General features: G+C 36.4%; 2 long non-coding RNA genes across 3 annotated transcripts; one reads left to right on the forward strand and one right to left on the reverse strand.

Moving 5' to 3' along the window:
* Positions 1 to 481: 481 nt before the first annotated feature.
* LOC119140489 lies at positions 482 to 27759 on the reverse strand. Of its 2 annotated transcripts, XR_005101631.1 has the most exons (4): positions 27187 to 27759; positions 26394 to 26434; positions 3273 to 3415; positions 482 to 1360 (listed from the first exon to the last, which is right to left on the reverse strand). It is a non-coding gene; the product is annotated as an uncharacterized LOC119140489 (long non-coding RNA). The 2 variants fall into 2 exon arrangements; XR_005101629.1 differs by lacking the exon at positions 482 to 1360 and having other exon boundaries at positions 2942 to 3415.
* LOC119140497 lies at positions 10327 to 22720 on the forward strand. Its single transcript, XR_005101632.1, has 3 exons — positions 10327 to 13278; positions 16374 to 16583; positions 16897 to 22720. It is a non-coding gene; the product is annotated as an uncharacterized LOC119140497 (long non-coding RNA).
* Positions 27760 to 27828: the final 69 nt, after the last annotated feature.

A 27828-nucleotide genomic window follows, 5' to 3' on the forward strand; every position in this document is an offset into this window, starting at 1 on the left:
GAGTTTTCACAAGAGACGCTGCTCTGTGCCATATTGATGTTCAGCTGCTTTGTTTAGATTTTGCAAGAATGCTTTTTTCAAATGGTGAATATGTCATTTTTAGCAGAGGTCTCTAAAAGAAGATTTAATGCACAGCAGTAAAAAGAGGAATATGAGAATTCTTGCTCTCTTTAGTGTCAGTTTTGGTTAAGACGTATGAATGCACATGAATAGTCTTGTCAGAATCTCTGGGGCTACTGACATTCAGGATCTAACATATTATTACTTCTGACCAGAACATTAGCTGCTGTGCAGTAAGGAGAAGGGAAAGAAAAAGTTAGGACCACTCCCTAATCAGATAGAAATTGTTACGTATTTCTCCGCTTGGAAATCTCTGAACAGAACTTTTCTGCTGTGAAAATACAATGCTCATTTTCTCCAATCTGAGATGAATGACTGTACATACTCTTTAAATCTGCAGCAGGAAAAACAAAACAAATCATCATTTAATGCCTGATCTGGCACCTTTTACTCATGGAAAGGATCCTAGTTAACTCATATAAATAAAGGCTGTACAACCAAGTATTACATCCATATAAATGACTCATGCATATCAGAAGAAAGGTTCTAGTTATCTCTAGCTGCTGACTCTTTATTTTTTACCGCTGAAAGGTTCTTTGAATTACTACTTTCAGATAAAAATAATTAAAGAATTTAGTTAAAGTAAGTTTAATTCAAATGTCAGTGTATATCAAATCTGGATAACAGTACAATGGCTAGGCTCATTCACCAGAAGCAAAAATCTTACAATGTGCTCCTGGTTGAGTTAAGAGAAAATACATTTCAGGTTTTTGTTGTTGTTGTTAACAATTTGTTGCCAAATAAACTGAAATTCTTCAAAAGCACTGAAATTAATTTAATCAGTATGTTTGTCTTCCAAAATTTGAGATGAATGAGTACCTTTCATTTACAGTGCAACAAAAGAGAACATCCTGCATTTTGCAAGTGAAACTACCTTTAGCCCACATTCACCAGTTACAGCATGTCAGACAAAGAAACCTATTTGTTTGGTGCAATAAATGATAGCAGACCTTTACATATTTGAAGTGCAACAGATGGTCTTCCAAGAAGAGCATAATGACTGGCAGACAGTACACTTCATTAGAGTGGGTTGGAATGTCTTCAGCAATTACACAGAAAGTGTTTTGGGGGGAAGCCCTGTCATCTCTATGATTCTTCTCATGTAAGTATGATATTTCCCTGTTTAGATGCTAAAAAATTGCATCTTCTAAAACCCAACAAGCTAGCCAGTGAACTGGAAAAGGACACGCCTTTGACCCTCCCAAGACTATTCGAGATGAGGCTCCAGTCATTTTGTTACCTGAGAAGAGAGATGTAAGTAGCAAAGAAAAAACAAATCAGTGTTAAGAGGAAACAACTTTGGGCACGTAGCTGTAAAACTATGAATCCATAGCCAAGTATTCCATGAAAATGTAATTTATGAAAAAAAATGAAGGTTAAAACAAGATCCTTCAGACTTGTAGAAGCTGGGAGGTCTACAGATAGAACATGCAGAATATCTAGGAAAAAAAACCCTAAAAGACTAAATTACTGAATAACAACCTCCTTCCTTTGGGAAACGGGTGACTTTCAAAGAGTTGCCAACATGAAACATTGTGGCTACAGTTCTTCAGGGCAGGGCAAAGGGAGCTTTTCTGAGGCAGTCTTCCCATTTTCATAGACAAGCTATTCCACAAGCCAGTGATTAAGAGTTATAATAAACAAAAAGTAACAAAATGCTTATCTTTAATACTGTGTATGTGGGTTAGAAAAATTTAACTTCTCTCTCTCCCTCCCTTCCCCCTAATCCTAGCATTAGTCTTTCCTGTTATAAAATCTTCCCCACCAAATTCACCCTGAGTAAAATTTTATGTGGCAACATAAACACGACCAAAACGTGTCCTTTAACAATGTAACTTAAATGTTGATGGAATCATAACTGCATTACTCCCTCTCCAATTAGCAGCAGCATTCTTTATGTTTGCTTATGAAGCGTAAACTGTTCGCTTGTCACTACAAAGACCTTCTGTAGGGGACTTAAAAAAACAGCCACAGCAATTAAAATGACAACAACAGAGGTGGATTGGTCACATTATGACGGAAAATACCCAGCTGTTTCTTTCCAGCAAGAGTATATACCAACTATATGAAATACTCTGACCAAATTTCGTCATTCTACATAATGCTGGTGCATATTCTGGCAAAAGTACAGATTTCCAAGAAAGAAACAGACCAATATAGAACTAAATCTAACCTCACAGACTGATTTATTTTTCCCACCTCATGGGGGTTATCACTCATCCTTTTTACCCATACAAATCTCCCTTTTTGCTAGAACTATAGATATTCTATTCTGTGAGAAAATCTCTAAAAATAAGAGAAATTTTGGGGTTTGTCATCCAAAACAAGCAAGGAAAAACCTGATAGAGTTAGAAGAAGTAAATTGGGGTTTAAACTTCCTTACTTCAGTTGTGTTAAAAACATTTTAAGAGTTAATTAAAACCATAAGTCTCATTACACCCAGGCTATTACTTATAAAATGCTAACCTCTGTTACAATCACATCTGTCTCTGCTGCTGGTTCCTGCCTGTTCTGCTACTACAACAGTAGTAACATGGGCAGTTATTTGTAATACATGTAGAAATTTGTAAAAATTATTTTAAACATAAATTTGAATAATAAAAAGTTTGAAAAGTAAATATTTCAGGTTAGCTTTTCCTAGTTAAGATTACAGGGACTAAACATCTGAAGGGATAAGGTAGGTTTGATTTCTAATACAGCAAGAAAGACCATGAGAAAATAACTGACACATACAAGACCAGGCATTCAGAGGGACACACACACACCCGTCCCCAGACACTGTCTGTAGAACCCACCTACAGATATGTCCTTGGAGAAAAACTGATGAGAAAATTATCAGGAAGATTTTAATTTCTGTTTCTTTTTTGCCTCTCATAACAGCACAGGCATGGCAAGTGATATGTATCAGAATTCATCCATGCATTGTATTTTGCACATCAAATTAAGCTGATTATTCATGACTTTTTAGGCAAACACAGGAATGCAGAAAACATGTCAGCTGTTATATAGAGAATATATGGGTATTTCACTCCTTAGTTTACATTTAGAAAGAGCGGCAGATAATGAGCTCAACCATTACACTGAGAATAAATTTCATTTGCAAGTTCCGAAGTATCTCTGGTTCCTTATCGGTTTTGTGAACCAGAACTTACAGGTAGCTCATAACATTGTCTTCTGAGTTGTGTTTGTCTCCAGAGTAATTTCCATAAGTGAGCAAAAGCTTTAACGTTGTCTTCTTTACACCTTCAGCCACAGTGTTTTTCACAAGGTGAGAACTTAAGACTCGGAATAATTACTGCAAAATACAGAGGACAAGAAGAAAAAAAATAAAAATCAAGAAAACCAAAAACCCTGTCTTTTTTCTTCCCTAAATTTCCAGAATTCATCTTCAGATTTCATGCCAGTAAATTAGGTAAAACATTTTCAGACCATAATATTACCCTTCTGTATGTTTCATCTGATATAATTGCTTGACAACAAGCATCTCTTTCTCTGCAAGTATTCTGCAGTGAATTTATTCACAACAGGAAAAAAAAACATTAGAAAAGTGTCTAATTTTAAAAGTTTGCAAATAAGACAGCAGTGACAAACAATTTAGTGTGACAGCATAGGCAAGACACAAACTTGAGCCATTCTACCGTTTTGTGGACACACAGACTGCCTTTTTCACCAATAGCCACAAGAAAGATTAGACTCCCAAAAGTTTGGAAATCAGCAGGTTTTGACAAACCAGTAATAAATCCCAAGCAAATAAAAAATGTATGTTTGAGCAATATCTCATAGGTGTAATTATTCTTTGCAGACATTTGCTATTTAAAACAACAGAAAGAATGTTTTCTTCCATCTGACCAAGTGGTATCAGACACCAATTTTACTAAGACAGTGAGCACAAGACTGTTCAGTCTCAAAAGGTGTAAATTCCTTGACATTGGGCTGATAAAATCATTCGAGATTTTGTAATGCATGTCATACAATAATTACATTGTACTTCGTAGTTTACAAAAATGTATTCACAAAAATACAGAAGCTTGTCACACATTCTTTATTTTCAAAGAGTATCACTTATCCATGTAAACAGTCTCATTTAAATAACTGTGATTGCTCACATATGCACATTACTGGATAAAGCAAATAGTACCTTACTGGAATGTATTGGAAACAGAAATCAGAATACCTCTTGTGACTTGTTTTGCAACCTCCTGGAAGTCATATATATCACATATACCACAGAGTGTGAAAATAAAGCTTTACAATAAGCTGGAAAGTACTTGTGTTATTGTCTTTGTTGCCTAATTCACTTAATTTGCCTCAGGAAGACCTGGCTACCCATCACTAGGTCAGAAGGGAAAGTACTGTAACAATGGCTTAGTAAGATGTCCATTGTTCCTCTGAAGTCCTAGGCTTTCATCTACTCAGGCAGCTAAAGCTTTGAGTCACTCTTACTACTCAGATACTCAAACCCAACCAGGTTTAGTAGGCATTAGGTACCAGAAATGCTATCTGCTTTCATACACAATGGGCCTTCTTGTTCGCAGAAGTCTTGCAGGATTCTGTAGTGAAATAGAAAAGAGTCCAAACGTGGAAAACTTGAAAACTTGGCCCCACAATGACTGAGAAATGTAAATAAAGCCTTAGGTTGCAACTAGGAATGGAGTTCTAGCTGGAAGTTGAATCAAACCCCTTTGTACAAAGGGAATGACTACTACCTAATATCATATTAAATAAATAAATAAAAATTCTATGACCTGACCAATATAAAACCAGGTTCTATCTGTCCATATGTCAAGAGGTTTAGCACACTTAGTCAAAAAAAGGACTTCTTTAAATAAATAACTTTCTGGAAGACTGGTTGATGCTTGTTAATTACCAGACATGGTCTGAATATTAGCATGTTTCACAAAAGGGCAACTTTCAATGTAATTCCAACAAGGTTTTAGACCTCGTAGAACTTTTACAGCAGGAAACTAGAAAGAAGGCAAAACACTTCTTGTGCTGGAAAGGCCAAAAAGATCCAGTGAAGAAACTGATGGGAAGTGCCCTTCTTCTAAATGCGGATACCTGCGTAACCACAGTAACTGCAGTGAAACAACCAAAAGGCTGTACAAATGACAAGACAACACGGCAGCCACAGAGCAGGACACTCCACTGATGTATGGATCCTGAAAATAAAACTTTTGGATTGCAGTGCCCAGAAGTACAACAGAGAATAAAACCCCGCTTCTGGCAGGTAGAGCAGGAGCCTGTGTCAACAAGAATCACACACTTATATTATTGCTCAATAGATGTATTTTTTCAAATAGCTTATCTCTCCAGTTCAAGTACATGGAAGGTATGTGCAAACTATTTTGCCTCTTGTGCTTCTTTCATTGTAAAGAAAATGCACACTAGCCAGGATTCAGAACACCTTATTCTTTTTTAAGTGAATAAAAATGAGTAAAAGAAATCTTGTCAATAGACAATCATCCAGTGTATTACAAGAAGATGGGAGGACAACCCTGATAAAGCACAAGCACAGATAAGGCCAATACATATATAAATCAGAATATAGTAAGTACACTTACCACTGAAAAAACTGTAAGTAAAGCCTTCCTTAGGAGAGAGATTTAAGACTATTTTCCTTTCTTCAAATCTACATCATCAGTGAAGAGCCGTAAAGGAGCTTTCTCTTGCAAAGTGGTTGTCTTCACTTTTTGGCAACTGCAGTAAGAACTGCCTTACAAAAAAGATCCCGTAAGTAGGTTTTATCCCTGTGAATAATCTCCTCAAAGAGTGAGGAGAAAACACGAGCTAAAATTACTTGCACAATCATGTTTCGTAACTGTTCCTAGTCTAGTGGTATTGGCCCTTCCCTTCCCCAAGTACAAAAATGCACAAACTTTTCTCCCTCTTTTACTAAGAGAAAAAACCCAAACACCCAAATCTGCTTATCCTTGGATACTTACAGAGTTTGGAGGAGCTCAAAACAATGGATCACTGTGTGCCTCACTCATCACATAGACACCAAAAAAAAAAAAGTATGGAAAAGAATGCATGAAGTATGTAATTACTGTTTCACAAGATAATTTCATTATTAATACATCCCCAAAGATAGCATGCACAATACTGCAATTTAATTAGATGATAACTGGAGGGGGTTTGAATTTATGAGGTAGTAAATATATTTTGGACTAATAAACTCCAAGGCTGAAGTGTTTATTAATCTAGAATATAAAGATTACATAGCTGATAGGAGACAACCTCAGGTTGTGCCGAGATGCCTATTGTTTAAATATTTGAAAATTAATATTTTCCTTCTTTTGGGAGCTAGATCAGAAAGCCCAGTACCATCTACAGCATTGTGAACAATAATACAAACTGTCCGCCAACTATGTGTTCTCAAAGGCAAAGAGTGTTTAAGTCTCAGAAGATATTTTGTTTTTAAAGTTTCACCTTTTAATCAATTTCTCACCTAAACTATTAAGTACTGCAAATACACCCTCTATACTATGCCTTCTGACAGCTGTCAATGCCTTATTCTGATGGTAAGACAGGACAGATTCCCTTGTAGGATAACCAGAGCCTTTACAACAGTAATGGACCCCTCCCCTGCTCCCCCCAAACACTCAACTCTGTCTCTTTTTTCCTGCATTTGGATTCACCTGCAAGACCACATCATGTGGTGAGCTAGCACATCGATTTTAGCATCTCATTACATTTTTTCTTTCCTCAACATTGCTCTTATAAACTTTTTGCCTAGTATAGCACATTAAGGATTTGGAAACTAACTGTTCTCCACTGTGAGGATTTATATCCCAAACAGCTGTGCCAAGAAGTTAAAGGAATCAAATGGCATAATCCATTAACTGGTCCTCAGGTAGTTACAACTAGAGCTTTATAAACTGCCACAGACTTCAGGCCATTTAAACTACATTTCTCTGTTATTCTGAAAGCGTCCATGTCCCACATACACAGCAAGACAGAACAAGTGCAGTCCAGGAAAAAGCGTGCACAATTGAAGTCAAAGACCAGGTTGCTTAAGCCAAAGTTAAGTTTAGGCCTGACACAACTACAGAGGAAGGAAAAGGAAGAAACACCACGAGGAACAGCATGTGCACCCTCTCCTTCCAGACGAAACAAGACTAATATGCAAGGGAACCCTACCCACTCACAACCGAGCGATTGCTGCTGTGGCGTTAATGAACAAAACCAAAGAGCCCAAAGAACCACAGCATGCTGGGGCAGAAGCAAGGAGAGGAGGAAACACGCAAGACACATCACATCCTAGATTTATTGGTAAGAAAAAATCCTGCTTCTCTGAGCCACTCCACGTTGAGTGACAGCAGTAAAAAAGTTGTGTTACTGAGGGCTGTAAAAGACTTACAGATATTTAAGAAGATGTTTACTGATTAGCTTAGGTGATCCAAATATAATTGGCTGTGGGTTCTGAACGGCTTCCGGTCTGGCTCCATAGGTTCAGAGCAAAGGCCTCAACACCAAACCTTGTGAAGGTGATACTGATAATTAATGGGAGATGATGATGACGGTCATTTATAAAGCTCCTGCCTTTTCATTCCCAGGCATATATACTCTCTCCAAATGAAACAAGCAACAAAGCTAACTTTCCAATATTAAATCTCTATGCAGTATGTTATTCATACAGCTTATGTAGATGTCTTTACCCTCTGGAAAAACAAAGTTTAAGAAAAATGGTTCTATCTTTGGGGAACAGTTTAAGTCTCAGGATAACTACATCAGGAAATCTAACTCTATTACTTTGTATCTTACATTTTATTACTAGATTGGTAATAGGAAATTACCAAATAAAATTGGTATTTTACTTGGTAATTTTTTTCCGTGGGCCTCGTCTAATATGAAAGATGGTGATCATCAAATTTATTCAAGTTTTCCTGTCAACAACATCATTAACCAAATCCCTCAATTTCAAAGTAAATAAAAGCATCTGGGCTTCTCGCACAGCAAGACTGACTTGCATATTTAAGCCTCATATATAGATGAATTTGCACTGGACCAAATTTGCATATTAATGAAGGACTAATTGCTCTTTGCAGTCAATTTTATGCAGATGAATTTACTCCTCTCAGTACAATTTTCATAATGTTCAGAAAGAACCAAAAAATGTAAAACTTTTTAAAAGTACACAAATGTTAGACAATCAAGGAAGAAATACCATAATGACATCAGACAGCTTTACATTAAATTGTATATAATTCATCTTTTATATTGTTGCTTTATTTTAACAGCCTCCCACAAAGAACAGAACAATTCATAGAGTAACTTAGCCTATTCCCCCTCCTCAGACTCAAATTTTAACAGCTTGTAACAACCCATTATATTATCTTGTTTCCAGCTGCAAGGATGGAGCCTGAATTTTTAGGAGAAGTTAAATTTGCTAAAAAGGAATTTATTTTCCCTCCGTCATCTTCATGCCACAGGTCAGATACCCTACCTTCCACAATTTTAAGGTAGTTTCTACCCAATCTGCGCTATTAAGAAAAAGCTCAAGGCCCAAATCCCCATTCAGTCTCTCCTTCTGAACTAAAGTACAAAATAATGAGAAAAAGAGAGGAAAGTACATGGGAAAGAGAGACATCAACAAACATCAAGAAAAAAATTGTAACATTAGGGAGGAAAAGGCAAATGTGGAGTAGAAGAGGAAAGGAAGCAGAAATGGAAGGAGAGAAAAATGATTATTCAATGTGTATATATCGGTCTAGCTAAAAAGAGGAAAACTGAAGGATTTGGGAGAAAGTTCAAGGCAAAGTAAACAAATATAAGAGAAAAATGTAGCCAAGAATGTACCCACAAAAAGAAAAAGAACAGGAAAGGTAAGGAAACAAGAAATGAAGTGAGAATCAAAGAATAGAAGATGCATAAAGAAACCAATAAAAAGAAGGTGTGAAAAATACAGTTTTTCCTAATTTTGTTGGAACATAAGGGCAGTTAGTGGAAATGCATTAGGAATATGAATTTGCATGTATAGCTTTCCTCTTGCCAAAGAGAAAAGTCTTATTTTAACTGTGAAGACTGATAACCATAATATTTATATGCACCATAAAATCACTTACAGAAGACGATTTTAATCAGAAAAGGAATAGCATAAAAAAGTTATATCTTTAAATGACTTCAAGGCCTTTTCTAGAAGGAACACGGGAATACGGTTCACAATCACATCTGCCATATCTTTGATTGCATTTGTTGCCCTGCTCTACAGCTTTTGCTGTTTTAACGTATCCTTTTTAAGGCACACAGTACTCAAGATGCAAATATATGAAGGTTTTATAGCGGTATCAAAAAGTTTCTCATGTTTGTTCTTTATTTCTTTTCTAATAATTCCTAGTATCCTACTTGCTCTCTGGACCACAGAGCATTGAGCTTACAGAGCTCCTATAATCCCCCAACCTTGTTCCTGAGAAGCAATAGGTTATAACCATCACAATATTTAATGATCAAAATAAGAGTCTTCAGTATGAATATCTTTTGACTGAGCTATAGAGTCCTCCTCAAAGAAGAATCAGAAGAGCTCTTAAGCCTTAGATGCAAGGTGGAGGGAGCACCGCAAAACCAACAGAAGGTCACTTTGCAGTTTCTCTTTTTGGTCTTTCCAACCTCAATGACAGAGGCCACAACAGATGGAGCACTCGTTAGGGATACACTCCTCCATGAGCAGTAAAGGCAATGGTTGTACTGACGCAAGAGCTAGCCATTGCAGGCCAAAAAAACCCCACCTTTAAGACAGAAGAGTTGGCAGAAAATATCAAACCAAGGGGAAGGATAGGGAAAATGACCAAGAAGCTTTCACTAGCATTCGAAAACAGAACAGACCACAGAGCAAAGACAAATAGAGTTATAAAATAATAACAGTAATAATTGGAAAAGAATGAAAAATACTCCACCAGGAAAATATTGCAATGTTACTGCTGAACAATTTTCACAGAGGAAACAAGACTTAGTTCAGCTGATCAGCTCGGAAGATTTTCTTTTACAAGTTATTTGAAAACAAACTACAGTTCTTTGTGTACTTTGAAAATACAGCTTTTATTCCGCATTACGAATTCAAAATGTCTTCCTGTTTTGCTCAATGAGAGGAATGAAGGGAAATGCATCCTCCTTATAACTTACGTATACAGCATTTGAAAACCTGCTATGGGCACTCCCCCTTTTTTTCCAAAAGATGTCTGGTTCAAGTGATTAATGCTGTGTGAATGTAAACAAAGATAATTATTCAAACAAGAACAAGATGTTCCACTCAAAATGATTAGCTTTTTCAGTGGATGAGATGCCTACTTCTAATCATCAAGAAAGGTTAACCTGACCAAATTTAATTAGCTACTTAATATAATAATAAAGATGCATACATAATTGGTGAGGAAAAGACCGCAGAAGCAACACAGAATCCAAACAAAATACCCCCGTCAAGCACAAAGTCTGGGCTGTTACTACATGATTACACTGATACAAGAATTCCCAAGTTTTTACATCCACTATACATACTTTTGCAATTGCCTATGCAAAAACTCACCTGATTAATAATAATAAACATGTATCAAACAAAAAAAGCAACAAACAACATCCCTCAAATTCAATGATACAATGAACCCAATTATTTTTCTTAACACTGTGCTTCAAACTCATAGACAAAGTCAGCTGGTTTGTACAGATTATTTGAGGACTACAGCCTTAAAGCGAAATAAGTTACCATTTCCTCATAATCAAAAGAACTAAGAAATGTTCATCACTTTTTCTGGAATCACAGCTGCTCAACTAACCCCTGGCAAAGCAAAGTTCTGACTCTGAATTAAGAGACAGCTCTTCCTGCTTAAGTGTATTTTAATAGCTATTTCTCTGCAAAACAGATGTTTTTCAAGTTTTGCAGGTACTAAAAATATAAGAACTGGGCAATACATTTTAGAGGGTAGTTCTCATTAATCTGCTAGCATCTGATTTCTGAATGGGGATTACATGTTATGGAAGATTTTATTTTATATATATATATATACACATATAAAAAAGGAGATCTCAGACAGACATTTTCAATGCAGAGTGGTATTTTCAATGGGCAAAAAAACCCCACCTAGTCTTATTGTGGAATATTTCCCTAATAATGAAATGAAAGCTTTCTATTGCCATAATAAAACAACTTGCGAATATTTAAATATTATATTTTGGAATACTGCAAAATATATTATGTTTCGAAGGATGTTAGGAGATTTAATTAGCCTTGCATCTCTGGATAACATGTATAGCACTTGCTTGTTGAGGGAGGTTGTATCTCAAAGTGTTACCAACTAGTGGTTTTTAAAGTGGAGGACTAGGCATCAGACCTTCCATTTTCTTTCAATGAAGTTTAAACATCCCTTAAAATAAACAATTCAGTGCAAACCAACGTATCTGATATTGATTTATTCTATTCATAAAAAGTAACAACATAATGGTAAATTCAATCTATTCAATGATAAGTTTATGAGCTTAAATATATCAAAAGGGCAATGAAAGCTAATATATAGTGATTAAATAACAATCTGTGAGAAAAAGACACACAACTTTCAATTCCATTATACTGAAATCATATACTGACAAAAAGCAGGCTTTTGAATTGTTTCAAAGGAAGCTGCAGCCATTTGCCCTTTTTAACAGCTTGGAAGTTCACAAGGAAAGATTAATTTATAATTTAACTGAAGTGTATCTCAAATGAAGTTTTTGATTAAAATCTACATTTCTGAGCCTCCTGGCAGTGCCAATATTGCTGAAACAGGACATCAGCTGCAACGCCAGCAATTCTGGAATGCAATGCCATAAACTGTAAATCAGTTTTGTCCTACTTTAATATTGGTTTAACAATAAAAGAAGAACTTTGATGTTTAATATTTAAATAGCATAATTATTCCTTTAGAATCAAGTCCAGAAGGACCCTTCATGGGTACACAACATGAAACAACAACAAAGAGAACATGCTTTTGCTGCACTAAGAGGCTTTAATTTGTAGGACCTGGGTGAAAGGTACAGCACAATTTCTGTGTGTTGCAGGAGATTCCACAGAAGCTCTTTAGAAGGGGAAATGCTCTCCCACGATGACGGCGATGCCAGTGGATTCATGCACAAAATTGAACAACAAAGCTTAAACACTGTCAAAGCAGAGAACTGTGAACAGTATCCACCACAGTTGCTCAGAAATCACCAGCTGGCTATCCTGGTGCCTTGGTTTTGAAACCCAGACACAAGGGTTGCTTTCTTCATCATTGTTTTTGAAGTCAAGATCTGAGCGAGCAAAGCTTCCCTTTCCCCTTTCCTCTCTCTCCTACCCTTTGTTACTTCAGGATGGGTGAAGACAGAAAAATTTAGACCTTTTGGAACTGATAGATAGAGGAATGCCTGTCATTATGAGCTAAGTATTGCCTCTGAACATTTAGTTAATTAGTAATGGTAAGATGCAATAATTTTCCTGTTCTGGAGTAAAGTTAGAGAGAAGTTCTACACCTGCACTACAACCAAGGAATGCAGGATCATTATAACTGCAATTGTCAAGTCAATCACACAGGACACTGGAAAAACATTTCCCACTACTTAAATAGATCCAAGGTACTACTGGAAATACAAAGACAAATATAATTATCTTCTGTAACAGAGAAAACTCTTGTATATTCAAGGAAATGAGAAAGATGTAATTCATTTTGACTTAGAATGCAGTTTGTCCAGACCAAGCAATTACAGAGTTACACCCACCAAGGAAGGAAGTGGGAGTGATAGAGGGATCCGGGCTGAACTCTGACTTTGTGATGCAGGGAACATTCAAAGTAGCAGAAGCTTCTGCAACACAAGACAGCCATCATAACCTGACTGCTAGTGGTGGGATCACACCAACTGCCTATGCCTACCAATACTCTTAATCCAGTGCTGTACTGTACCATGCAGTATTTGGCCACCATGTTTCATATACATTACAATACAAGCTATGTGCTGGAACTAAATCAGTTATCTAATTAAGAAGTCACTTAGCATTCAGCCTTAATTTGTTCCATAAATTAAAAAAAAAAAAAAAGGTGTAATGAATAGAAAAGGAAAATGAAAGAAGAGAAAGTTTCATGATTAAGGCAGATGAATACTATCTAGGGAACTAAATACTACCGCTATTTCTACCATGGAGTTCCAGTGCAATGAAAGGTAAGTTATATAAAGCCATGCTCTTCAACATTCGATCACTAACTGGGCTCTCAACATGAAAGCATCATTAAATGAAAAGTCTAGTTTCAGCTCTATTGCCTGGAATGGTACACTGCACAGTTCGATCACAGGAAGGAACTGTGACAGCTGGAACAAGCTCAGTAAACAGATCCATCCGAGATTTTAGTTGCTAAAGTCTATCAGTATGTTTACATAGTTGTGCATGCAGATTCTGGAAGAGATTCTCTCCTATAGTTTTCCTTCTAAAATGCCCAATTTGTAGGTATGCTTAAAATTTAGTACAGGCTAAAGTCTTTCACGCAGCAGCAGTGGAATATGATGTCTGAGATGAGGTATTCTCCCAGCTGTGCCTGTCTGCATTAACCATAAGCTGGAGCCACAGCCCGTTCTCTCTACTCTGCTACTTCACATGTCCTTTGAGTTCAGCCTGTGCGTGCACTTAAGGGGTTACTTGTAGGTACAGGGCTCATAGATCACCAGTACAGGACAGAGACCATGGTGATTCATCTACATAGCCAGGGCCTACAAAGGCTCTACTAAACACAGACTCCAAAAGAGAAGAAGGTAACTGGTACTCTTAAGTAGGCAGAGTTTGCAGTCCCACCAACAGCATTCAGAAATGCCGCTAAAAAAGTAAAAAGTCATAGTGATAATTAGCATAGTAATTGCTGTTAATATCAGAATACATATTAACATCTGAGAACTGGAATATAGCGCTCACCTTTAAAAATAATTGCAACCCTGAGTTATTACACAGAATTAATTTTGAAAGTAAGGAATCTTTATATCCGAATGCAAATAAAGACATCTACTTTATCAATGTAGTAAGAAATTGGTCACAATGAAAACAAGACGGATTGTCATTCCCTATTTATCACCGCATTCTTACTCTACAGTTTTCAAGGGCCATGTAATAGCACGGTGAACTGAAACAAAAACTAAACTGCAATTTTATTTGCTCAAGCATTACTTCCTATTTGCATTATTTCAAAATGAAAAATAACTAAATTCCTCTGTATCTTGTATATGTGTATAAATGCTCAAATATTTTATACACAATTATTCTTAGTGTTTAGTGACTTAAGTCCAGAAAGTGCATGTTACATGTACGTCTAGACAGATAAGGATCTACAGATTACATGTGTACAGAGAGGGAGTGCGCATATGCAGGCATTTGTATGTAACAAAAGTGGAGTGCTATTTACTACCTAACACGGATAAGTCACTTTGGAAATCTCTGCAGACTTGTGAAATCAGGATGACGTGTTTGGAATCCTTCCTCTCTTCTCCACTGCTGAAGTAACTCAGGCAAATGCATGTTGGCAGTTCCCTTAAAGATGCCAACTAACTCATTTTACATAATAACTTTCAGCTGCAGTAAACACAAACACACAAAAAGCAGGTAGCACAAATACTAAAAAATCTAAATTTGTATTACATTCAAAATACATAATGTCTGAACAATGAAATCATACATAAACTAAAATAATTCTTACACTAAGTTGGATTGTCTATGAGACACATTAGTCTTTCAGGAGTGAAGTCTACACCCAAAGCGAAGTTCCAGTAACAAAGCAGTGTGCTTTCCGAGGCAACTGAGGAATGGCAAATAGATCAAGACATGTCTAGGCCTACTGGTCCCTATCAAATCAACAAAAATTCAGTCTCCTGGGGTATTTATTTTAAGTCCCTGCTCGGAACAGCTCTGTCAAATGCAAAGTGCAAGTCTTCTGTATTAAAGAAGCCTCTTATTCCACAGCTCCTAATGAGCATTTGCTTCAACACTGAAGTGCATGGCTTTCATACTCCTTGTATATTAATTTATTCGTTGCTGGGCCTAAGAAAAGCTTAAATCATAACTCTCTGAAATACCAAATGAAACTAATCTATTTCCAATCTAAATTTTAATTAACTATTCTACTTCAGCATTGCATTTTATTGGTACAAATTACATGGAGGTATATGCAATAAAGAAGCTCTGTAGAACATCTAAATACATGAGAATGAATATAAAAATATTTACTTTGAAACTTTATTTATTTTTCTCCAAATTATAAAAAAATAAAAAAGTATTTGGTTGGCTGAAATAATCTAAGACAAAGTAACAGCGTATTAGGTGACAGAAGAAAATGGACCAGATCCTTGTGACTCAACTCCATTTTACCAGGCACATAAAACCAAACTAGCCTCAGCTTGATGCAACTGTTCTATCTCCAAAATGAATGTTAGACATGAAATAGCAAAAAGGCTGGTGAGCCAAATTTATCTTACAGGAATTTTTTTGCTATTATTCCCCTTCTACATTTTCAAAATAACCCTTAATGCTTTTTTCTTTCAGAAGGAAATCTAAGTCTCTCAAAATAATATTTACAATCTCAGATGCAATCTCCTTCATGGTCATTCACTCTGGCTGTTTGTTACTTTCTGTGAAGAACAGATCTGCTTGAGTTCTTAGAACAAAACAACTCTGTTTTCTTGATACACTTCATATTCAAATTATTCCAAAGTGTAGCACAGAGAAATGAATTGGATAAGGGCATAAGGAAATGGGCAATTCATACATGGCTGCCATGACGAGCTCACCAGTAATTGATACAGCTTTGAACATTAAAATAACTTTAATGAGAGATGATATTGACCTAAACGCCAGAGTTCTCACCATTTCCTTTAAAAAAACCCCAAACATTGATTTAACATCCACTTCAGTCTCCACTGACAAACATTTTAGTTTAATATCTACTTCTGATTTCGATTAAAATACCTTTAGATTGCTACTTAGATACATAAGAATTTCAAAAGCAATCTCCATCTTAGTTTTCTATAGTCTATAATTTTACACTCTCTTATAATTAATTATAAAAAATCCAACTTTTATCCCCTTTCTACCTAATTCAAAGACAGATGTAATACACTGCATCTTTCGCTACCTCCTCTCTAAATTAATAACACTGTTTCTGTGCAGCCTGTCACGGAGTTTCCAGATGAAAATAACAGTGTCTGGTGCAGGGGGTCCATCATTTCTGGTGACTACTAACACAGAACTGGACATGATTCTTTCTTTTCTACACCTACAGCTACACTGCAGTAAGAAGTGCAACCCAAGGCACACAGGTACTCTGGCTGTACAGCTGTGCAGCTGCAGCAGCACGGCCTACGACCCTTGCCCTCGGTTTCCGAGCCATTGCTCTCCATGCCAGGTGGACTGACATGAGGTTAGCTTCCCCACACTCTCCTAAGCACACACCTGACTGTTGCGGCAATGCTGGCTGCAGGAAACTGAAACTGTAAGTTAACTTTCATGATTAAGATGAGCTATCACTAATCATCTATTTTTAAGTACAGCATCCTATAAATCCTCCTAATTAGTAAACTAGATGTCTTCTTTTTAGCAAACAATCCCCAGCCTACTTCCTTATTTATCTTCTTGAATTCAATTATATTTGCCACCTGCTGGCCCAATCACCTAAATGACACATTCTGGATATAAGGTAGAAGCTGGGCCATAAACAATAATTTCATTACAGTTCAATTTAAAGTACTTGCCTGCACCTATTTGCTCTGCTTTATAAAGAATGTTTACGCTATTTCCTCCTCCAGGGCTCTGCTAGCTGCAGGACCCTGCACTCCTGTCGGGAGATGCGGCAGCAGCACCAGCAAGAATTTTGCATGGCTCCCTATCTTCCACTGCCAACTCCGTAAGGAATCAAAGCTGAGATTTTTGTGAAGGGGAGGAACCACTAGAGGCTGAATAAAGAGGGAAGGCGTAATTTCCAAACCTGGACTGAAAAATGGATAAAGGTCCAAAAAATTTAGTCGGTCACTAAAAAGCACCCCTGGTAAAATAAAGGTTAGGAAGTATTTCTTTAGAAGATAAAAATAACAGAACTTTTTTTGACATGGAAAGAAACGGAGGAGGCTGTACTCCTGTTGTTATTTAACTATCACAGGGCTCTAACATCCATCTACTCCCTAAAACCAATAATTTACATTTCCAAAAATCTTCCTAAACTAAATCCAGTCTATAAAATGCACATTTTGCAAACACTTGAGCTTGAAGCATGAATTTGAGTGCTTTGTTCAGTATAGCAGACTACTCTCAAGTTTGGTAAAAGTAAACGGGCACAGAAGCCATTTAAGGATTAAATGACATAGCGGCGGATTGCTATGAAAGTGTGAAAGTGCACGGTCCTATCATGTATGAGCAGATGGAAAGATCAAAGACTGAAATCTGTTTTGGTCCATTTTGTTCTTGACTGGGAACTCAACAACAGCCAAACCATCAGGGTTCTACAGGTCAAGTCTTCAAAGAAACCCACATTTCCTTCCATCGCCTTTCAAAATGTAACTTACAAACTGACCTTCAGAACCTCGCTGATACATTCTGAAGCCAGTATGCCTTCCCCAAAAACCACCAAAAACATGGAAAAGCTGCCCTTCTGAAACTGCATTAACAAAACTCAACGCTGTAATAGGAGACAATAAAAGCAATGGCCCAGTTAATTGAGCATTTTCCCCACTTCCCACTGCCAAAGGATACATAAATCCATGCTGCTTCCTTCATAATGGCAGAAAAATTTTCCACTATATTTTCTTATAACTAGTTAAGAATAGATATAAGCACAAGTTATTCTCTAGCAACTCATTTAGTCCATGATTCTGCATCTTTCATCTCACCAATCCTCTCCCAGATTTATCTTCCATTGACTTTCACAGTTTGAAAATCAATGTTAAGCCAATGTTGGGTAAAATTATTATTTTACCATACTTATTTTGCAATAAACAGTAATTTGAGTGAGTGTGTAAAACTGTATTATATATAAATAAAAACATTAACCAAACTGGAGGCATAGAGTCAGTTAATGCCCTAATTGAGGAGCCTTGGAGACAGAAACTGTACAGCATTTTTATGTAGCATGTGGGAAAACTGTGCAGCATGGGAGTTTTGAACGTTAATACTGCAGCTGTACTAAATCTACTGTGTCAGACACTGTCTGCAAGCAAACCAGATTTAAGGAAGTACATTTTTACTGCAACATCGGAGGCTGAAAAATGGTTAACTTGGTTAAGTTCAACAGAACTTACTTAAAGTTCAGCTTACTTAAAGAACAGACATTAATTATGTGCACCTGCTAAACAGTCATGGACAAACAGTTCTGTACATACACAACTATGTGACCTATATAAAGGTTGAAATTATGGATCAAAGAGTAATGCATTTTACAATTATTTTAACACTATGGCAATTATGCATGATAGAGAACAATTACTGTATCAGGATCCAAACAATGAAAAATACAAAACATTTCTGTTAACTATAATTTCATTGCTTAATGCCTTTTATCTGCTCTCACATCTTTCTCTGAATGTACTGTAAAATGTTAGATGGATATCAGAGTGACCCTGGGCAGGATTCACAGATATTAATTTGTTGTAGTGTTTCATATTTTCTCATACGTTAATAGAAAAAAATAAAGTTTTACTACACACAGAAATACGCACAGGAGAGATGTTGTACAGCTGCTGTTATCGCTGTGATGCATTTGAGAAATTTAAACAAACATGCCAACTCTTCTGCAAGCCTTGAATTAGTTGTTTTTCCATAAGCACGGAACACCACACTGGCCTTATGGAAGACAGTGCAGAACACGTTCTGCAGACCCTTGCTGCCAAAAGGCACAAGGAAATAGCCTCTGTATAAGGAAGTTCTGTGAGATGGGATGCACAACTGGGAAGTTTGCAAAAGTATGTATGCACACAAACACACACACAAAAGTTTTGGGCATCTAGTACATTATAGCTGGAATCCTAAAAGTGCTATGACATATTTAATTTATAGGTTAATCTACCTGTATCTGTCCCCTTTCCCTCATGCTGTTGTCCTCCAGCTCTCCCCCCCTTTCACTGAGCTGAAGAGGATCTTTTATCAGTCTGTACATACTCAACCACATGCTCCTTTGTCCACAGACCCTGCTCACACAGTTGAAATCTCCACTTGGTCTTCTCTAGGAAGCTACTGTCAAAATTATAACTGTAATGTTTTCAAAACAAACACAAGAACACACACACAAGCAGTGTGGTGTGACAAACCCAGAATCAAAAGCAGAAATTATAGAGCGGCAGACCAAACTTTTCAAATTTGAATGCCTGAAGTTACACATCCAGATCCTTATTTACACATACTAGGAAACCTGTTTTTCACCAGACATGCTCAGGCCTCCAAGTTACTAGGACTTTCTGGACCACTCAGAAAAGGCCTTTTATTTAGGCATTTGCCTATGATTTCTTGCCTAGCTTCAGACAGTCAAGTCCTACAATTTTCACTAAAACGCTGGCACTTCAACTACCATATCAATAAACATGAGCCTGCTAACTGGCTGGAGCTTGAATGGCCCTCAGCAAACTTAGTGTTTGTATTTTTGATCTATGAGCAGTCAGAGACCTGGCTGAAACTGATGGACAGCCCAGTAATTTTCTGCTGAAAATAGGGAAGACAACGCCAGACTTCAAATCATGCAAGCTTACATGCTTAATCATTATAATGTCTTCTGAAAGAAGTTATATATGAGTCTAAGATTAATTTCAATATTCCTTCACCAATGTTTTACTTTGTAAGTAGTTCTTAGTTAAGTACTTTTGTAAGTAGTCTTCCATTAATTCTTTTCTATTAATGAAGTAAAGTACTGTATGAGCTAGAACTCACTCTTAAATTAAGATAATCATTATCCAACAGATGTTTTATTTGACTGTCTGAGGGATATGGGTGTGCTGTGATTTAGTTCAGAGAGTTTAGCTCAACTGAAGATTCAGACCATAAGATTAAATTAATCAAATAACCTCACCACCCTCATCTCTAACTGTATAAATCATAAAATCACCACTCTCAGGGACAGAATTGGAGATCTTTGCAAAAAGACACTAGTTTTGTTTCATGTCATAAGTGCAAACATACTGAATCTTCTCTGCCTCCTCAGAGCTGGGTTTAAGTATGCCACTGCAAGGAAAGGGTACATCACAGCAAAATAACAAATGTGTCTTGCTTAACAAACAACAGCGTTATCTCCTTTGACCAGACACCAAGTAGATGGCACTATCTCTTAACAATATGCTGCAGACAAGGCCTCTGGCAGGTTGAAAGTCAAACACCTCACACTATCATATATTGACTTATAACTAAACCACTGAAAAATAAGCATACATCCAACTACGACATACATATGAAATGCATGGGAGAAAATTCTTCCATGGAAATGAAGTGTCACATTCGGAAATGTGGACCAGTCAACTATAAGGATCTAAAGGTCATCTGTGCATTTCCTCCTAAACCATACAAGTGTAACTACTGTATTTACTCTGACTTAATTGAAAAATGGCTATGTTTGTGCTTGCTTTCCAAAAAAACCAAATTTCAAATTAGGAAGAGGAAAGTACTTTATTCCAGAAACCTTTGCCTTCTGAATTAACACCTGCATTCTAATTTGTACAACCAAAACATCTGCATGGTTAAGCATGGGGAAGTATGAACAACTGCTTAAACGATACCAGTTTCCTATTCAGTATTTACTTCAGAAATGTGCTGCGTCTTCACCAAGGTGTTGAAGTCTATACCTGATTTTCCAGTACCTAGGGCCAAAGGATATCCATAATATCAGCAATAAGTAATACTTCATTTTGCATAATTCAGTTACTATTTTTTCACTTTTCACAAGCTACAGTGTTACTATTGCATACTATACTACCAGCCGCACAGACATCTAGAAACACATGCCTGTTGCTGTTAAGGTCAATGGGAAGTCCACCATTGATTTCAACAAGGGCACGCATGATAAAATTATAGACACATGTTTCTGTGTGATACATATCCTAACAAATTCTGTAATGAACACAAATATCAGTATCTCCTCTCCAACTAAACAATTTTTTTAATGAAATTGGAAAACAGTGAGCTATATGTGGGCATATGCAGAAGGGTTTCCTAATGGCAAAGCAGTATTTTTATTTTTATATAACACTGAGGTAAAGGGGGCCTTGACCCTACAAACTCATGCAAATAACTTCACAGACAAGAAGCCCTTATTCTAATGAGACTACTCACTTATGTATGCTAATCATATACATTTGTAAGAATATGCCCTAAAAATTACAGCAGAGGTAGACCACACTGCTGAAAGCACAGTAAAGTTCTTGGGGAAACTGTTGCCAACACATTTGAAAAATTTACTTGTTCTTTGCGTATTCAATTTTACCTATGATTCTGATAAAATTAGAGAAAAGTTATATAGCTTTGCCTCTAGAACCATAAACCTCCTTGAAAATCACAACAGGCATAGTTTCTGACACTTCTATAAACTCCAGCGGACACAGATTCCATGGTGACTCCTTTGTAACAGAAAGTACTTAGACATGGCTAGAAGTTTGTATTAAGATATATATTTATCATTAATGAATACAATAAAGCTGTATAAAAACAATTTTTTCCTCCACAACATTTACATTTTAAAATCTGTGTCCAATAGCTTCACTAGTACATGCTCCTTTTCTGAATGGATTACTTAGTTTAATTAAAAGCCTGTCAGCCTTTTTATTTATTTGTTTATTCATTTTTAAGAGTACATTAAGCATCTTCATTCAGCATTCTTTTTCAGGCAGCCTCCTCAAGTATGCTAATGCCAGACAACTTCATTGTTAAGTAGGTCTGGTCCATGAAAATCCCATTCAGCAGGGTATGCCTCATCTTATTCTAATCTAGCCATGGCTTTTCCCATCAACATCTAGAAGAGAGGTATCTTGCCCTCAGAGAGCTGGGAAGTTTCTCCTAATGCCATTTTTTACAGTTATTAATGTTTGAGCCTCCCATTATTATAAATCAAAACCAGCAGAATATGTTGGCTTCCCAGGGCTGAAAAAAATCTTATAGTGTTACATTTTGCATTACAGCAGTCATCTCTACTGATTTGTAATATACTCACAATTAATAGCTTTGACTTTTAGTTAAACCAAATCAATTCTGTTTAGGCTATTAGTCAATTTTAACAGCAACATATTGTTTGTACAGTACATTAGTAGAAAAAAATATTAACATTATTAATCTAAACATGAACAGAATACCAATGTTTTAACAAGGAAGAATTTTGCACTCTCTAATAACAGACCCCAGAAAGTTGGCATGGGTGGGAAGGAAACGAAGGAAGCACAGAAGAAATTTTCATTTAGTGATGGTCAACAAGAGCTACTGTAGAAGACATGAGTATAATTTCTTCAAAATACTGGAGTCTATTTATGACAGGGAGCAAAACAGGGTGTTCTTGAGTTTTCAAAAGCAGCCAGTGCTCACTTCTATTACACCTCTAAACTGGTAAGCGAGGGCTCTAGCTGAGCATCTAGGCATAGTGCAGGATTTCTGAAGTAAGGATACAGGCAGTGCTCACCTACAATCAGATGAGAATGTTCAACAAAATAAATTAAAAAACTGAAGAGAAGCAAAGATGAAAGCAATAGCATCATGCAAAGGCAAACTACCACAGAAGACTAAGTTTTTTCCTTTTTTTCCCCCCTCACGTTTCTTTCTCCTTTTTTAATATATCTGACCATGTACAGATTTTCAAAATGCCAACAGTAAAAAAAATATTTAAAATTAACCACCCCAAAAAACATGCCACAAAACCCAAAACCCGCAGTAGGGTTCTACAGTTCTTTCATGGGAAGTTGGATTTGCAAGAAATTAGGCACTGGATCTAGATGACAAGCATTTCCTTAAGGCATGTTGGTGAGTTACCCAAATGTATCTCTCAAAAACACTTGCATAAGCCAAAAATCTACATGGTGTTTCTGAGGCCCTCCTTAAATCTAATTATTTTATCTTATGCAAGGAACATTAAAAAACAAAATACCAAATCACCATATAACGAACAGTGACACATTTTCCTTTACCAGAGAACTTGACTGGCATAAAACAAGCAATGTGGAATTTCTAATTTACAGTCTTATATTTATTCATTTTATAATTTATATTTATTTATATAAATGTATAATACATTTGTTCATTTTCTCTTTTTTTTTTTAATTTTAATTATCCTTTCTGTACTTGTAAAATGTTATAGGCATAACCTGGATAATCTTATTATATGATGAACACGGTCTTAATTGTGGGCAAGACTTCCTAATAAACTTACACACATCTGTTAATACAAAATCTTTTTTTGTTAGAAAAAAAGTAAAAGCGCCCTCCATATCATTAGAAACAGAGAATTTTATATATTGTCACCAAACTAAAACCAGTAAGTAAATATTAACTTTGTGAAGTGCAAAACAAGTCTTATTGACCAGTGAGGTAAATATTGACTGAAGCGAAGCAAATATTTATATGCTGACGTTAGTCCCGTTCAACACGACAAACATTTTACCTACTATATTTCTGCGTTTGTATTTATTCTGAAAGTTCTGAAAAGACATATCTGGAAATCTGACAATGGTAATGTATTTTAAAAACAATTGGTTTTCCTTAGCAACTAAAATGGACATGTGTTCAGAGGGCCAGAATATTTTGACCTTGCACAAGACAGAGGTTTAACAAATTGTTTTCAGACAGAACACGTTAACTCACTTACTAAAATCTGACCAGATAGCAATGTCCAAGACCTCTGCTTAACTGATCTCTAAAAAGGTAAACAGAAATTTAGTAAATTTTCAGCCACTCATAAGCCAATTTTTTTCTTACACTTATAATGGTAACTAATGCAAGAAGATTCTTTGTCTCACCATTTGTTCAGGTTATAGTCTGTCAAATAAAACTTTTTATGGCAGACAATCTTAATAATTACAGAGAAATTTTTTCCTTCTGTGAGTTAAAGGCTGCCACCCTAACCAGAGCACACAGAAAGCAGTTGTGTAAAGCACTTACGGGGAGCAATACCTCAGCCTGAGATATCAACACAACCTGCTGCAGCAAAACAGTGTTTGCTCCTATTGACAATGTGCCACAGGAGCCCCCCCCCAATAAAACCCTTTCCCACTTGCTATAAAACTCAAACTCACCTAAATTAATAAACCAATATGTCTTCTAAACATTTCAGTTTTATGAGTTATATCAGAACATTCATTTTTTTAACCTATTTACCAAGGAATATAAAGAATAATTAAGGATATAACTATAAGCAGGTACTACAGATTGACTATAAATTAACAAACCTATCTACCCCTTTCTAGTAAATCCACTCCTGCTAGGTTTTTACATACATGAGAAGTCATTATTCAATAGAATGATTCACACAAGGATTCACACATTCAGATTAACACATTAGATTGGGAAAAAACCACCCTAATTTTGAGAAACTTCAAAGCTTCTATTGAAAATTCTGACACCTTTAATCACACCCATTAGAGAATACTAGTGTCTCACACAGTGGATGATCATTACAGTACATCTTCTGACCTAAATACCTTTGTAATGCTCTTACAACAGCAATTAACACACACCTTCTAAAATTCTTTAACAGCTGCATATTTTTGGAGTAATTGTATTTAACAGATCCTACAATGTCATTACAAGAAAAGACCAGTTCAGAAAACGGCTTCTCCACTTCATTCTAATGACCATGGGAATCGCTCTTTCTTACCGATGAAGACAGAGGCTGAGCACCCTCCTGTGCAGTGAGCAAAAATTACAACTGCCCTTTGTGGCTCCACTATCTAATTTTCATTCAAGGCTCTATCTATATACAAAACCCAAGACTCTGGGATCTAATTCACCAGTTTTAAAACTGACACCATGTCAGTGGAACTACTCTCAGTTTAGAATGACTTAACAAAAACGAGCACATTGCTGTACACAGAGAGCTAGTCAGGTTTCTGGAAACCTCAGGGAACGAGATGATGTCATTGCATTATAAGAATATCTGGTTCAAACTCTTTTTGAGTCTGCTTACATGATCAGGCTTCAACAGTGACATTCAGGTTCCTCTGCCATCACTCCAGTGATGGGTTTTCAAAACTGGTCTCTATTCTTCAGTGCCTTTAATATGGGAGTACAGTAGCTGTTTTCTTGGGCTCAAAATCCAAATTGAAGTAAAGGTTGTATAACTGCAGGAGCTAGTTTTAAAAAGATTGAGCATTCAAAGCTCAGGAAGCATTCAAATTTTCAAGGTCATTTGAACCTCCTGGCAAGACTTTCAAATTCTTCAAACAATTTAAACTAAACCCTCTTAATTTTGCAAAAGTCATCCATGCTCAAATAACATTTTGTGTAGAATGAAGACAACCAATAAAGCCTTTGACTATTCAGGACATTCTGCTTGTTTTACAGACTTGCAAAAAACCAATTTTGTTATTATATCAGTAACTATAATTCCCTTCCACATATCTGAGGTTAGTTCCTTTAAATTTCACCAAAGATATATCTGTACATCTAATTTTAAAGGACTAGTTCCTTCCATGCTTTTTGATGAAAAACAGCAATACTAGTTTATTAGGAGAAACAAAAGATGTAGATTGTAATCACTTAATCCGCTCCACGGAAGACTTCTGCAGAGCTACTTCAGGAATTAGGACTAGGATACAAAATATTTTCTTCTAATATTTCTATGTATAGAACTACCTTTCAGCAACTTTTAGTTCAGTTCAACAAAGTAACTGTTGAAAAGGTAAATATTGCACTGCCAGAGTTCCGCAAGGATCAGTGTTTGTTCCAATACAGTCTCGTCTCATGCATTTACCAACCACAGGAAAAGCAGGTATACACTGATGCAATCTGCTGATAGCATCAATTAAGAAGGTACCACCTATACCTAGGAGGATGAGAAAGCCTGGGATACCTATATCTGAGCACATACATATACCTGAAAACATGCCTGGCCATCGATTCAGCTATCTGTATGAAATTCACGGGCATCCTAGGAAGAGACTCCAAAATACAGATTGGTAAATTTATTACTAGATACTACATGACCTAATGTATGCAATACCCATGGGAAAAGACTTCCAAATTTATGTTAATAATCTCTGAAATCTTTCTTGTGTCAGGAATTGCTAAATCCAGAGGTCATTAATAGCACCGTGACAACACATCTGTTAAATAACAGCATCACTGAAGAGTTACATACCTTCTAATGAACTGTGAATTGGAGATAAATCAGCAAGTGACCTGCATGAGCAAATGTTATTGATTAATAAGCTGACACGAATTAATTTCATATTTCCAGCGCATGTAACAATGAGAAACACTATGAGAACAACTTTGATTTAAAACTACACTTGTACTTTAATGCATTTTTTAATTACAAAAAAGAAACGGCTGAACAAGGGGTTTATATTTATACACTTTCAAGCAATGTACAGAAGGCATGCATAATTTCCAACCATAAAATACTATTTAAAAATCAAAGATTTATAATTGCTTTTCCTGATTTGAGAATCAAATTAAGTTTTTCACATTGTCCTTCATAATCCAAACACTATGCAAATGACTAACTGAGCAAAGAGTAAGAGAATGAACAAGATGGCACAGCTTAAGTCAAACTCAACAGTTTTGTGTTATCCTTGGAAGAATGAGGATATACCCATGTAATTCTTAAGAGTGCTTCCAGCCAAGCATCTGAAATCTGCATTGGTGCTGCTGTTACTCAGCAGTAGTGCGATTACTGGGCAGAAGTACTACACAAACTGGAAGCTCTTCTGAGTCCAGAGGGCTTACAGGAACAGGAGACCATGTGGGTTTTTTTAATACTTAAGTGTATCTGTAGCAAGTAGCCCAGGTTTCTTCCAAGACACCAGCTGCAGCCCAAGTGAAACGCAGAGGATACAGGGCCTGAAATTCTCAGTCAAGAAGCTCTAGATACAAGTTCCAAAACCATCAAAGTAAACCAAATTGCTGCAGATGCCTCCGTAAAAACCTACCTCCAACAGAAACAGAGACGCGTCTGGTGTTTTCAGCTTCTTCCTCAGGTATAAATGAGAGGGTTTATTGTTAGATGGTATGCGCTACCAAATGCCAGGCTGCTTAACTTCTAAAAACAATTTTCACCTCATGAGACCTGATGTCTAAGTGCCTGTCCTTTCCCTTTGCCGGGGTTACTGACCCCACAGCATTTCTGTATTTAATTTTTTTAATTAAAACAGTAGTTCTGTTTTATCTCAGAATAACACAGGCCTGATTTTCAAAACTGCTCAGATATTAGGCACCCGTTTGAGTGTGAGCTGCATACCTAAAAACTTTTAGAAAAATATCTGAGCCAAGGAAAACAGATGCCATTTCTGGATACAAACTAATTTATTCAAGAACATATTTTGAAAGAAAACCCTGTATCTATCTCATTTCAAGCTTCTCCTAAGACCTACGGCAGCAGTAACTAGGGCAGCATTTTCCTCAGGTTTCCTGGGAGGCAAAGCCAATTTCCAGGCAGCGAGGCTTCCCAGCGGTGAGCGCTAATCGCCACCGAGCAGTACATATATATATATATATATATATACACACACACATTTATGTCTTAATTTCCTTCATTGTTATTGCCTTCCCTAATAAATTTTAATCGAGACTTT

This window comes from Falco rusticolus, chromosome 1 (genome assembly GCF_015220075.1).
Source record: "Falco rusticolus isolate bFalRus1 chromosome 1, bFalRus1.pri, whole genome shotgun sequence".
In the NCBI taxonomy this organism is placed as follows: domain Eukaryota; kingdom Metazoa; phylum Chordata; class Aves; order Falconiformes; family Falconidae; genus Falco; species Falco rusticolus.